The 13,145-nt window shown below is 48.6% G+C and overlaps 1 long non-coding RNA gene across 1 annotated transcript in view; it reads left to right on the top strand.

Annotated features, from left to right (window-relative positions):
* LOC308072948 overlaps positions 1 to 13,145 on the top strand; it is a 74,811-nt gene that overhangs the window by 46,491 nt on the left and 15,175 nt on the right. Inside the window, exon 3 of the long non-coding RNA XR_013931853.1 lies at positions 1 to 13,145. This exon is cut by the window's right edge and continues 15,175 nt beyond it. This is a non-coding gene — a long non-coding RNA (uncharacterized lncRNA).

The following is a 13,145-nucleotide window of genomic DNA, read 5'->3' on the forward strand; positions in this document are numbered from 1 at the left end:
GAGGGATGCACAGTGGCTGAATGAACAGACTCGGTCAAAATTCCCTGCTGTGCTAGTGATACAGAACTGCAGTGGCTCTTCTTCCTGTTGCCTACCCCATGTGCAGGTCCTTGTGCTGCTTCATGGAACAGACCTACAGGACCAGATGCTGGCAAACGTAGGATGCCCAGTCCTCGCACTCTGGGTGTGTGATATAGAGTTGTTCTGCATGCAGAGCAATGAGTTCAGATTGTCCGTCTCACCTGTAAGGGTGTATTCAGAGACTCTGCTCTCTTTAAGCAGCCTTTTGTTTCTGCACAGATATTCAAGGAAGCTAAGTTAACATTCCAGCGAACTCCAGATGTTGTGTGGTACCCAGCAGCCTGCCCTACTGCACACAGAACATTTAGTTGATTGCTTTTGGAGGCTGTTGTGGCCACATGCCCATTAGGAGCCAGGGATGGGTGGACTGGCTCAAGGCTACTGTGTGTCAGCAGCAATCATTTTTTCAGTATACTAGACCCTGTTTTTAGGCAATCATTTCATATCCTCTACCCCACCAAAATGCAAATACCTTCTAAAAAATAGCTGTAGTCTTCCCACTGTAAGTGTGCTTAAAGACACTCACCCATTTTAGAGCTACACCACTAAACCAGGGCTGTGGTTTCCTGAATGCAAAGAGCTGGGTACAGCTGAAGGCAGCGTTCCCTTGCAAACCCGGGTGTTCGCTCCCGCCGGCAGCTGTGATTCAGGCTGAGGTAGGATGCACACTGTAGCAGCTGGGTGCACGGCTGGAAACCAGGTCAGCTGCCAGCCACTGCCCCAGGCAGTGCTCAGGACTGCAAGAAGTACTTTTTCCTCTGTACCTTCTCAGGGTGTGGGAGAAAGGGGCATCACTCTCCTCGGTTCAGCTCCAGGATGATGATGTTAAGAAAGGCTGGCATGGAGAAAGGAATTTCCCCCACCCCCCCTTCTTTCTCCTTCCCTAAGAACAGGTAGTTTGTAGGTCTGTCAAAAATCAGAACAGCAAGTAAACTGAAACTTGATTGAGGAAGGAGCTGGTAGCAGCACTGTGACCAAGTCACAGGTGCCCTTGTCCAGCTTCCTATCTGATAAGCACCACCTGCCTTTTCACTGGCATCATCCCAAGTGCTGCAAGGCAGCTAGCAGTTACCTCAACAAGAACCTTGCTGCAACCTCTCCCCTGGATCTCCAGAAGGACATGCTTTTGGCACCCAAGCATTTGGGAGAGGGGACAGAGATGAACAGGCAGGCCATGGCAAGTGGCTCCAGGTGGGTATTACGGAACCTGGAGGATGCCTGGAGTCTGGCACCTGATGGAGGAGTAGGGTTGGGAGCCTGAATTAAAGAGTGTGTTCAATGTGGACATGCTGGCTCTAGGCACCAAACTTGCAGTGCGATAGAATTGAGTTGTCACACTGCTATCTCTTCAACCAGGGAGGAAAGTGCAGGACCCTGAGGGCTGCAGGAGATACTGGGAGGATAGAGCCTGTGTCACACCCATAATGCCATGTACTCCTCAATCTCTGCAGCTAATGCAACTCATCGAGAATCACAGCCCAGACCACAACCTCCCTCCTTGCAGTTCCACCTTCACCCTCCCAACCTGCAGGACTCACCTTCTTGCATTGGTGCCTCTTCTGCCAGCTTCAGCCTCCTATTTTGGGACAACAAGGAGAGGAGACCTGCAGGTGATGAGAGGTGAGAGAAAGAAAATAACTTTTTTCTAGCAATTAACTCCTTTCCCACCTGGTGTTTCCTTTCTTAAAGGCATCTTTTGAGAAGATAATACCCCTCCCAGAAGGCACAGAAGATTGTGATCTACATTGATATTTATCCATTACTGGTCTATAGCGTATCTAAGTGATGAGAACAGCTACCAACAGCCTAGCAGGTAAAGCAGAAATAGATTGCTTGAAACTACAGGGTCACATCGCAGCAGTAATGTTTCCAGTCCTTCAGAAGCAGCTAAACTTGTAGCTAGCAGCTTGCTGGGTGTTCAGAGATTGATGTTAATGACATGTTATGCGAAAGTATCTCTTCCGGGACAGAATCTTATTCCTCCTAGTGTAGCACATGCAGTTATTGCTGTCTTCCACCCCAGAAGTTGCCGCATGTCTGATTCTGGCTACGTATACAGCAGCTTGTGAAACATGCCAAGACTCTCCAGCATGCAAGACATTAAAGAAATGTAAGACAGGATCTGAGCTATGACAAGCAGAGTGCATGGCATCATATTCCATTGTGCAGCAGGGGAAATAGGGATGCAAAATATGTTCTTGAGCTGAATAAGCCATTTGGACAAAATAAGGACTGAGGTAAACTTTACTCTCCAAATTTAAATCAAAACTGGATCACAAGCCTTCTCACATTGTTGGGTCACAGTTACCTCATGAAATTACCCCACCTCCATTGCCATGAACTGTTTGATAGTGTAGGAGTTTAATTCATAGTTCCAGTCGCTGAAAAACACCCAGAGATTGGGGCAGAGCAAACAGGAAATCCAGCAGCTTGACTATGGCAGGGTGAGTCATTTCAACACTCCCTGCATTGTAGAACCTCAGACCCCAACGATTACTTTGCATTTCTCTTTTGACCTCATGGGACTTTTTATTTTTTGGACCTGCTCTGTGAAAATGTGAACATTCAGATGTGAACATTTTCTTAGGTCTTCTTGCTGCTTCATGATTTGTGGTTAACATGGTGCTGGAGAAACCCAGCAAAAACCCTTCTGGTTAGCCCAGTCTAACCTAATCTAGTCCAGCTGTAGCCCCTGAGCACCGAATTACAACATCTAAAGATTTTTCAGGCCAAGTAGCACCTCATCGCATCCAGTCACCACCTCCACCTGGAGAAAGGGAAAGGGGGAAGCCCCAGTGATGGGTGGATGATGTGCTTGGGCTTCATTTGCATCCAAGGGGAAGAGACCTTGCCTGCAAAGAAGGGGAAGTAACTATCTCTGCTCCTAAACAGGAGTTGCAGTAGTGTTAGCCAGAGAACATGTAGTCTCTGTCCCTTACTGGTTACAGTGGTGAGTCTGTGGAGCCTCATGCTTGCAGCTACAGTTCAGCAGCATGTGTCTACAATCTGTGTTTTCCTTTGCTGTGGGGAAGGCCTGGTGGGTGCAGTGCTGGGTATGTGGAAGGGCATGCAGGGGGTGAAGGCTTTACTGTACTCTATAGGGTGGATGTGATTGCTTAAAAACATGCAGGTAGCAGCACTGGCCTGCACCAGGGTTTCAGCTTGCACAGGCTGGAGCTACCATAAGGCTAGGAGTGTAGGTAGCACTGGATCTGCAGACAGCACAGCTGGCCCGTGTAGCAGTAACCCAAAAGTTCACCTAGCTTCTCAGGAAAGATTTACTGAGCTCTCTTTCACGTGCTGCACGGCTAGACAGTTCAAAGCTGCTTTAGCTACCTGTGCATCATCTGTGCTTGATGCCTAGAGTCGCTTGGGGATGTTTGTTTGATTGTCAAAACATTTTGCTGTCAATGGCCTCTCCATACCTTCTGGTGCGATGTGATCCCTGCTTAACAGACTGAGCTTGACCATTTGGGACCGTGTACCAGTGCTATTTAGACCTGCACAGAGAAAGGGTAAGATACCACCGTGTCAAAACGACAGCTGATGTGACAGTACCTGCTGGGGTGAGCGGGGTGCTGGGTATGCAAGGTCTGAAGTAACAGACAAGTATCTGAGCTCATTCGTCTCCTGCGGCAAATGACTGAGCCAAAGACAGCAGAGCCCAGACCTGCCTGTCCCACTTGAGCCTGGTGCTCTTGAAGATGACCAGAGCGACCGTTTCTTGTTTTGAAGTGGGTTCTGGTTTTATTCCCCACCCACCCCCGCTTTAGTTCTTTTAGATCCTTGGTCTGGGCTTGCCCAGAAGCTTGACCACAGGCTTGGGTCCGTGGTGCTCGACCATGGCTCGGGAACAAAGTTCAGCTTTTGCCACACTGGGGTTGGGCACAGTTCCGCTCCTCATGTGCACCCTGGAGGAGGAGCTCGCAGTGGAGCAAAACCTGCTTCCTCACCCGATTCCTCGGGAGGAACGGCTACACCGTGTGCAGGGTGCAGCCCACAGGAGTAACAAGTGGCAAAAGCTGGCGGGTCTCAGGCACTGTTGCTCTGTCCTCCCCAGTATCTGGTACTGAGGAGGGGCACAGACGCAGGCAGCAACTGCCGACCTTTGAGAGCGCCCAGCTCCATAACTAACCTGGCAATCTCCCTGCCAGTCCCCACTCCACGCTCATTGGGATATCACAGCCATCAGCAGCCCCAGCAACTGGCAGCAGCAGCATGGTGACTCACCTGGCCTGGCCCTCCCTGCACTAAATCCTGCTATCGAGCTGATGATCTGCTGGTAATTTTGCTCCAGCTGAGTGCTGTAGACCTGCTGTCACGCATCCTGCTCTCCCTGTAGGCACAAAGCTTCCCCCCAAATTACCCCACCCTTGTGTGGTGTACCCACAGCCTCTGGCCGTTCTCCTGCACATTGTCTGTTTTGGAAACCAAAAAACTCTGCCCTGCTACCTGATTTCAGGAATTAGACTCTGGAGGCCAGTGAGGTGCCGTGGAGTGGAGAGATGTGGGCAAGTGCATTTTTGTGGAGGTTGCAACACGGAGGCCGTTCCTCATTAAGGCAGGGAGGCAATGCCCACGCTACCCTGCTGAGCACAGGCATTACAGTTAATGCTGAGCAGCTTTTCCCTAAAAGATCCTTCCTGGCCCCATTGTGCACAGGGAAAGACACGGCACAGCGTGGCACAGCAGCGGGAGAGGGCCTTTAGAGCAGCTCCAGGGCACAGACTACAACCTGTGAAATACAGATGTGTATTGCTGCACTAGTAACAAGCACAGGTCGTGATCTTTCTTTATTGGGCTGTCTTCTCTGTTCCTCCTGTCACCCATTTACCTCCATTTTCTTTCTCCCCTCTGTCTCTCCGTTGTGATGTTATATGTGGTATAGGGGCTTTTATTCAAAGAGGATGTTATGCTGCAGGGCTGGGCTCAGAACTCACCAGCTCATTTCATGCAGGACATTGAACAACTGTCAGTCTGGCCTGCCTGGGCACAGAAGAGGTGCAGAAAGATGCTTTAATAAATGATTTCCCTAGTCTGACTTTGGGATTTGGGGTCTCTGTGAAAAAAGAGCCAAACATTCATATATAGCTCCTACCGCACCATCAGTAACATTTAAGAAAAAGAGTAAGAAATGAAATGGCTCTGTTGCTTCTACTGATTCCTGGGAGGAGCTCTATGTGGGGCACCTGAACGTTTTATGTTTGGAGGGGGAACCCTCCAAGTCCTTGGAAAGGGAATCAACATCACCTCCTCTGCTGGCACGGAGTGAAAAGGGAAGTGAATGATGCTGAAGGTAGAAAGCTGTGCCACCAGCCTGAGCCCTGCCGTGCCACTTCAGTGGGATGGTGGGAGGCTTTCTGCAAGAGGCAGGCAGAGACTTCTCTGTTCCCAGAGGAGAGGCATCCCTTATCCATAGGGATACCAAACCTATTAGCTAAGCTGAAAGGTCTGACTGATGTTATAAGAGGATCTTGGGGCTTGTTTAGAAGCTTCTGGGGTTTATCTCAGCTGGGATTGTGAGACTCCTTAATGACGTGTTTCTGTTTCACAGCTACCAGTAAGATAGGAAAGCAAATATCCCTTTCATACGTGAATCCACGGACCAGGAGTAAAGTTAACGATTATATGAATGATGTCTTCTTGCATATCCCCTTCCTGTGGCCCCCTTTGATTTAATTAGCATTGTTATTTCTTTCAGGGTGACCACTGTCCCGCCTTGCCAGGGAGGTCAATGGAAGTTTAGCCACCAACTTCATGAACAGGATTTCAACCCGTGTTTGTGATTAGCAATGAAATTAAATCCACGGCTTGAAATCATTTATCCAGCATATCCAATCAAACACAAACATCCTCTGTGCTTGAAAGTAAATGAGGGTTGGAGCCAGCTAGCCTGCTGCAGAGGTTTGTGATAGATTGATGAGCTGAGAACAAGCTGCCACCCTCCACCCCCATCATCAGTGACTTTCCAGCCTGGAGAAGGGGACGCTGAGGCTAGAGGTGAAGGATATACTTTCTGATAAGTGTTACAGTGGGAGGTGAGAAATATGAGCTCCCAGAGGAGCAGAAGGAGTAAAAGGCAGGCACTGTGCTCTCTTAAGCAGGGTATAGTTTAGACAGAGCAGCTGCTTAACAGGCTTCTGGCACAAGGGTCAGGGCAGGAGCAGCCCTGCGCTTGCAGCACCTGTTATTGAATGCTACCCACAGGTACCAGGGCAGCACAGACCATACTTTCTGGCTGATACAGTCTTTTTCCAGTCGCATGTGGAGGTAAGGGATCTGCAAGATGAAAGGAGAAAGCTGATGAAATGGCTAACAAGACCTGCCCTCCACGAGATGAAGTAACACCAGCAACAACACAGAAGGATTTGCATCCAAGTGGCGTTTTGGAGCTCAAGCTGAAAATAAAGTCTGTGTTTGAGTTCCAGTGTCACTATTCTGTGATTTTTAATTGGAAAATTCATGTTACTTGTCCTTTCCTTTCCCCTCCCCCCCATAGCATGCCAGCTCCAGAAGCACGACAGGGTTCAGGCTGTCAGAGCGTTGTGCTTACCCTGGTGCAGAGTAGCTGCACCATCAGCTGAATGGAGCTGTCGCGGTTGGGGTGGGAGAGTGGTGAGCCTGTGGGCCAGCTGGGTGATGGTTACACATTACACCGGGGCCAGCCACTTGCACTTCTCTGTCCCCACCTCAGTGTTCATTATCAAAGTGAATTTCCAGTTCCCAGATCAGCAAAGTTTGAAAGGGTGAAGCATGTGTTGCCTGAAAGTAAAGAAACCAGAAAGGAAAGGAAACCTTTAACTGATGATTTTGAGTACACATTATTTGTGATTGATATTTTTTTTTTTTAACTGGGGCAAACCATACATACTTCAGAGAGGCTTTGTGATACAATGAATTTTATAAATGATGAGCTAATGCTGTAGGTTTTGCAACCGAAGATGACGAAAGAAACATCCTGGGGCTGAGGCCCTGGGTTGAGCTGGGTGCTTAGCGAGTGAGGGATTTCTGAATTTGATGACGCTCGTGTGCCATGTGCTTAAACACAAGAGTGCTGTGCCGGTGGACAACTGGCAGATGAGCTGCTGCCAAACGCAGAGCCAAGGGAGCCTGTCAGGCCCTTGCCCTGACAGCACGGCATTTCAGGCTGTCTTCTGAGACGTCCTCTGTCACTGTGTGCTGGAGATACACAACTGCAAATGGCAGGGGCAAACGCTGCACTGGTCCTACTGAAAGGCACAGGTCAGCGTCTCCTGCCTGTAAATTCAGATGGAGAAGGGTGGCATGAAGTTTTCTCTTCCTTCCAAAGGCAGCAGATAAATTAAGCTGATTTCATAATTTAAAGTAGCTTCTAGGGTGCTCTAATTATGCATCTTCATCGGCACTACTGCCTCTGAAACCCCAAACCCACACAGTCTGAGTGATATGAGTAGCTCAGCAGCTCCTGCCTCCTACTGCCTGCCAGATGTTGCGTCCTTTCACATCAGCCCCAGAGTGCTCCTCACGTGGGGTGGCTTCGCCTGGCAGCTGTGAGGTCTCTTCACATCCAGAGTGGAAAGGAATCCCCCAAGGGACAGAACTGCATCTGCAGCCAGGAGAAGGGCTTATTAGATCCACAGGACCTTCTGCTGTGCAGAACCACACAAATCCCCTCTGCTCGTTCCTTTGTCAGGAAGCAAGGTAGGACAGCATGGCTTTTGTAGGACAGCATGGCTTTACTTCCCCAGTGCCAAATCAGCTCCACTGGCTGGCTGTACCTAGGGCAATTTTCTGGAATGTGTCTGAAGCAGCTGTACCAGCAACTGGGTGGACCTGGGTGGCTGTGGGAACCAGGTGCGTCTCCCACTCCCTCCAACAGGTCTCTGGAAGCACATCCCTGTGAGATGAAAAGAGCCTCATCGCTGGAGCCCAGCTCTTGCACAGAGGCATGGAAGCAATGCTGGCTCCACTAAAGCACTGTCCTATCAGCTCCTTTGCAAGGAAATGAAGAAGAGATTTAAGCCAAATCTAATTTTAAAACAAAAAGACAATAAGGAAGTGATTGAGGGCATATTTTACTGTGCACTAATGAACTGTAAAGGATATAGTCTACATTTTTCAGATGTTTCGAAAGCAGTGCTACGAAAAGCAAAAGCACTTCACTGAAATCTCTTTGATTTCTAGGTTGCTGCCTACGTGTCAGTGCTAAACCAAAAGCCCCTTGAGCTGAAGATCCTTCCATCTCCCCCCCATTCCACACTGCCTTCTAACCACTGACAGTGGATAAAAATATTCATGTTTCAGTCCAGTACCTTTATTCATGTCTCACACTGGAGGGTTTTTTCCATTCCCCTGGGGTTGGGCAGGCCATGATTATCACTCTAATAGAGTTAATTAAGAGCCTTGAGGCCCTGACGTTTTGTTTTCTTTGGGACCAGACCTATGGCTTGGACCTGTGATATACCTGCTCTACCCCAACCCTTTCCCTGAAAAAACAGCCAGGCAAAATCCAGCCACGGTCTCTTCAGGAGCCACATGCACCCTCCTGCCATAGTGTGTGAGGGCTAGGGGAGCAGATGTAGATGTCTTCTTCTCAGCACGTAGCCAAGCTCCATTGGCTGCAGTACGCTCCGTGCAAAGGGACGATGTGTGCTGATCCTTAACTGTGAAATGGACAGTAGCTCAAACAAATAAAAATAAGACTAGGAAATTAATCAGGAAGACAAGGCACATCCCCAGGAAGCCCATCTTCAGGATGGGCTTGATGCACGCGATGCCGTCAGAGCAGCAGCCTGCCCAGGGAGCAGGTGCAGGCCATCAGGCTGGGGCTGTAATCACTTATCCTCGGCACCTGGGAGAGCCACCCCCCCCCCCAGTGTGAGATTTCCCCCTTGCCACAGCCTCACTCAGCTCAATGAGAATCTCTGAGATCAGGTAAGGACTTCTGGTGTTTTGTTTGTTTTTTTTTTTAAATAAATACAGGAGCATAGGGTCACTCCCACATGTGGAATAAAATAATAAAAGGCTTTTATGTGGGAATCTTGCTGTCCTCTGGAGAGTTATAAAGATCAAAGACTTAAAACAGTGGCTAATTGCAGGTGAGGTTACTACTGTGAAATAATTAGCCCGTGTGTGCGCGTGTGAAAATGGAGAGGGTGTGCTGCTAGCAAACTGAAGTGTCTGCTATAAAGCTGCCCTCAGATTCAGGGGATGTTAATTGTTTGCTTGCTGAGTTATGATTCTTTTAAGTGACAGGTTTGAGTCTACAAAACCTTAGTACCCCACCAGCCACTGTCCACTTGCTAGGGTTGTAACTGAAATATGAGTCCAAAGAGTCCACAAGACTTAAATAATGGGGGAAATGAAGACAAACTGTCATGGTGTTCTGGAGAGGAAGCCACGGTCTTCAGTTCACGAGAGCTGTTAATGTAGCAAAGAGGAAAAATGAGATGTGAAAGATATAATCTGAGGGTCTTGAGGCCTTTGCCTCAAATCTTTAGAAGGCCGTTCAGTAACTCTAAGGGTGAGAGAAAACTATTGCTGTGATCTGAAATTGTCAAACCTACAAAACCAAGATGAGAACATACAGTTTTCCATAAAGCTAAGGCCCCCAAGGAGGTCTCTGAGCCGGACAGTCAACCCTGATTTGTTTACTAGTGCTGTGGAAACTATGATGAACTGTAGAAAAAAAATGTCATTAACAGTAGTGAAGAGGGGTTTCAAAGGGAGTGAGCTGGGCTGTTAATTGAACAACAAAACAGCCTTGGGAATTCATGCCTGAGAAATGTGAGTCTGGAAAGGATGAGCACAGCTGAACAGGCACAGCGCTTGGATCTGATGTTCGGGAGACAAGGCCTGGGGCTGGCTCTGTGCTGAGCTCTGTCTGCTCAGAGGAACAGACCAGACATGAGCAGTGAGGGGTAGAAACCAAAACCTGATGTTTTCATTTGGGTGATGGCCTGATCTGGGGTCTTGTGTTTCCACCTTAGATGGAGAGGCTGAAAAGCCATGGAGAAGGGACGGGGGCTTAGAGGACAGGGAGTACTTCTGTGTCAAAGCAGAGTGGAAGACTCTGCTTATGAGAGTTGAGAGGATTGTAAAGAAGTGATGAAATAGCAAATAACAAAGAAAGTACAACTATTTTTCCTTTGCTTTCCTTTCATATGACAGAGATGTTTAGTGAAGAGGGGAACAGCAAGCAGGTTTTCAACAAGCTTGAAAGTAACCAAAGAAAAGTCTTCTATTAGATCATTAGGCAGTTGATTATGAGTTTTTTGAATTTTTTCTTTTGCTAATATCTCTGAACTTTTCAGACTGATAAACTACAAAAAGGCTACCGACACACAGCTGAGCCTGGGGGATGTACAGACTCGGAAGAGTGGCGCTAGTCACATTGTGCAGTCATTTGAGTTCCCCTTCAGAGACAGGAAACAAAAATCTGTATCCTTGTTCTCTCCTGGGCTTTTCCAGTTCTGCTTCACATCCTTGTAATGTCTGAGGCAAGACACCTGCCCTCTGAGCTTCAAAAAATGGCTGTGGCTGCTAGTTAACCCCTTTTCACAAAAGGTATCTCCTCTCTCCCTACACCAGTGGCCTAATTGCATGCATGCATGTTGACACAGGGTGGAAAGAAGAAAGTCTTTAGTTAAGCAATTAGTTGCTGCCATTGCAGGCCCTGCCACAAGATAATTGAGTGCCATTAAGTAATGTTTGGTTCTGAAATGTAGCAATTATCTCAGTAATTGCAAGGACGTTCCTTGAATTCTAACCCATTTTTATTGACGTGTTGAGTGTTTCTGCTCTGCATCTAAGCTGCTGGAGTGCCTGGTGTGAGACAAGGGGGGAAGCAAGCAGGGAGGAGGAAGGAAGCATGTTCTCTTGGAGAGCTTTCCAAAAGCCCAAATTTGGTAGTGGTTTTTGCACTGCAAGCACCTGATACTGAGCTGGCTTTCCCCCTGCTCTTGCCAAGACCTCTCAGCCTGAGCAGGGGTATCTTCCCCTTCCTAAGGCCAGAGCAGAGACGGGGTGTGGAGCGCACTCTGCCTGGGCTAGCACTTGACCTTGCTAGCTCTCTGCCTCCCTCCAAACGCTCAAGTCATGCTTGCACAGCATCGGGCTGGCTTCTGGTCCCGAAGGTTTGCAGTCCGGTGCCCCTCCTCTGCTGGGAGCAGTGATGTGAGCTTCAAGGGGGTGGGGTTGGCCACTAGAGGGCAGCACAATTAAAAGCATAAGGAAGTCTCGTTTCCTGCCGTTGGACCGGCTGTGCTGGGCGACGCACCCGCACCGCAGAGATGGTCAGACCTCTGCGGGCTCCGTGGACACATAGTGTCTCCAGGCCACCTTTTGCCCGACGGATGGGGCGGTGCAGGAGCAGGAGCAAGCTCATGGAGAGGAGAGGACTTGCTGTAGTGAAACAGGAGCATGTGGCAGCAGAAGCAGAGCAGGGCTCCCAGTGCTGCTCCTGCTCTTCCTGGCCACCACTTGCTTTGCTCCCCCCTCACCAGACCCCAAGGTCCCAAAGGAGCCTTTTGGCTTGGCTCTACTGTTGGCTTAATGTAATTTCTGGAGCTGTGTCTCTGAACCCAGGCTCAGGGCTGGGATACCACCAGGCCAGATGGACAATACCAAGGTCTTCCTCTGTTTTCTGAGTTAACACATCTATAAAAGATTTCTTGGATTAAAAATACTAGAGTACGTACTGCTCATCTCTTGGCCTCTGCTGACATGTATGGAGTGCCATGCACGCTAGCAGGCGAGAATGTAACCGGTTCTTAAAATCACACCATTGTATGAATGGAGAGAAATGAGTGCTGGCACACAAGAAGCAAGATTTTAATTTTAAAGCATGCCGCTGGAGCCAAAGGTCAGAGTGGAGCCATTCTCCCTTGAACAAAATCCCCACCACGACACTGTATTAACATGATACTTAAAAATGCAGCTGCACTCTCGGGTTAAAGTCCTGGCTCTGCACAGAGCACACTCCGCCAGGATCAGTTTCAAGGATGGAGAAATGTGGTGTCTGACGCACACTAAAATGTCTGTCTCCTGATCCGCTGCACGGTAATGCATCAAGTACATCTTGAAACGTGGGCTTTGCCAGTTGCCAGCACGCCCCAGCGACAGGGGCTTAGTTATGATGTTAATGTAGTTAATTGTGGATATGGAGAATTCCATGAAGGAGAAGGGAAATACGTTTCTTATAGTCGTGTGGCTCATTAAACAATTGCGTAGCACTGGTAGGGTGAATGAGCTTTTTCTCTTCAAGGGTATTCGTAGCATGCTAAGAAGCCTTATTGCTTCATGGGGGTCATGATGATGTTTCCTCGCCATCTTTTGGGCAGCATCAGGACATAAGCAGGTGCCCTGCAATAGCACAGTGCCGGGTTATGACACTGTTGTGAAAGAATCCGAGTGACTCAAGGTAGAAATTTCTCATTGCGTAGAAAAGGGCCAGCTTGAAACTGATCCTCGTTAGTTGCAGGGTATCACCACTGTGGTAGCAAGATGCAATAGCACAGAGTGCTTGTTTAACTGTGAATATGCCCTTGTAACACACGGGACAAACAGTGGCCTTTGTGCTGTGTCTGCCCATTTTAAACCAAAAGATTTAGTCGCCAGATCATGACCCATCAGGTTAATGCATCTTCAGAGGTTGTCACTGGTCAGCTGATACCACAGACAACAATCTGCTTTTTCCCAGATCACTCTAATTGTGAGGTGACTCCCTGCACACTCTTGAACACCAGTTGACCTCCAGGAATTCTTGCAATATTTCATCTTTTAGATGGGTTTTATACCATTCCCCCCCCCCCCCCCCCCCCAAATGCATAATCTCCTAGGGGCAGCAGGTGAAGCCGTGTACGTTTCCCACCATGTTGTTATTACAGGCTGCCAGGTGACCTGGGGCTTTTAAATTTGTGCTTTGAAGAGGAGTGTGTGTGTCTGTGCAGGGTTATAGCCATGTCTACAGTGAGAGTCGTTGCCTTCTGGAAGAAAGGTGTTCTTCCTAGACCCATGTGCAAGGAGGCAATGCCCTTGAATGTACAAACTCCTCGGGAACTAAGAAGCACATTCACCTTGTTCCT

This window comes from Falco punctatus, assembly GCF_963210335.1.
Source record: "Falco punctatus genome assembly, chromosome: 13".
In the NCBI taxonomy this organism is placed as follows: Eukaryota; Metazoa; Chordata; class Aves; order Falconiformes; family Falconidae; genus Falco; species Falco punctatus.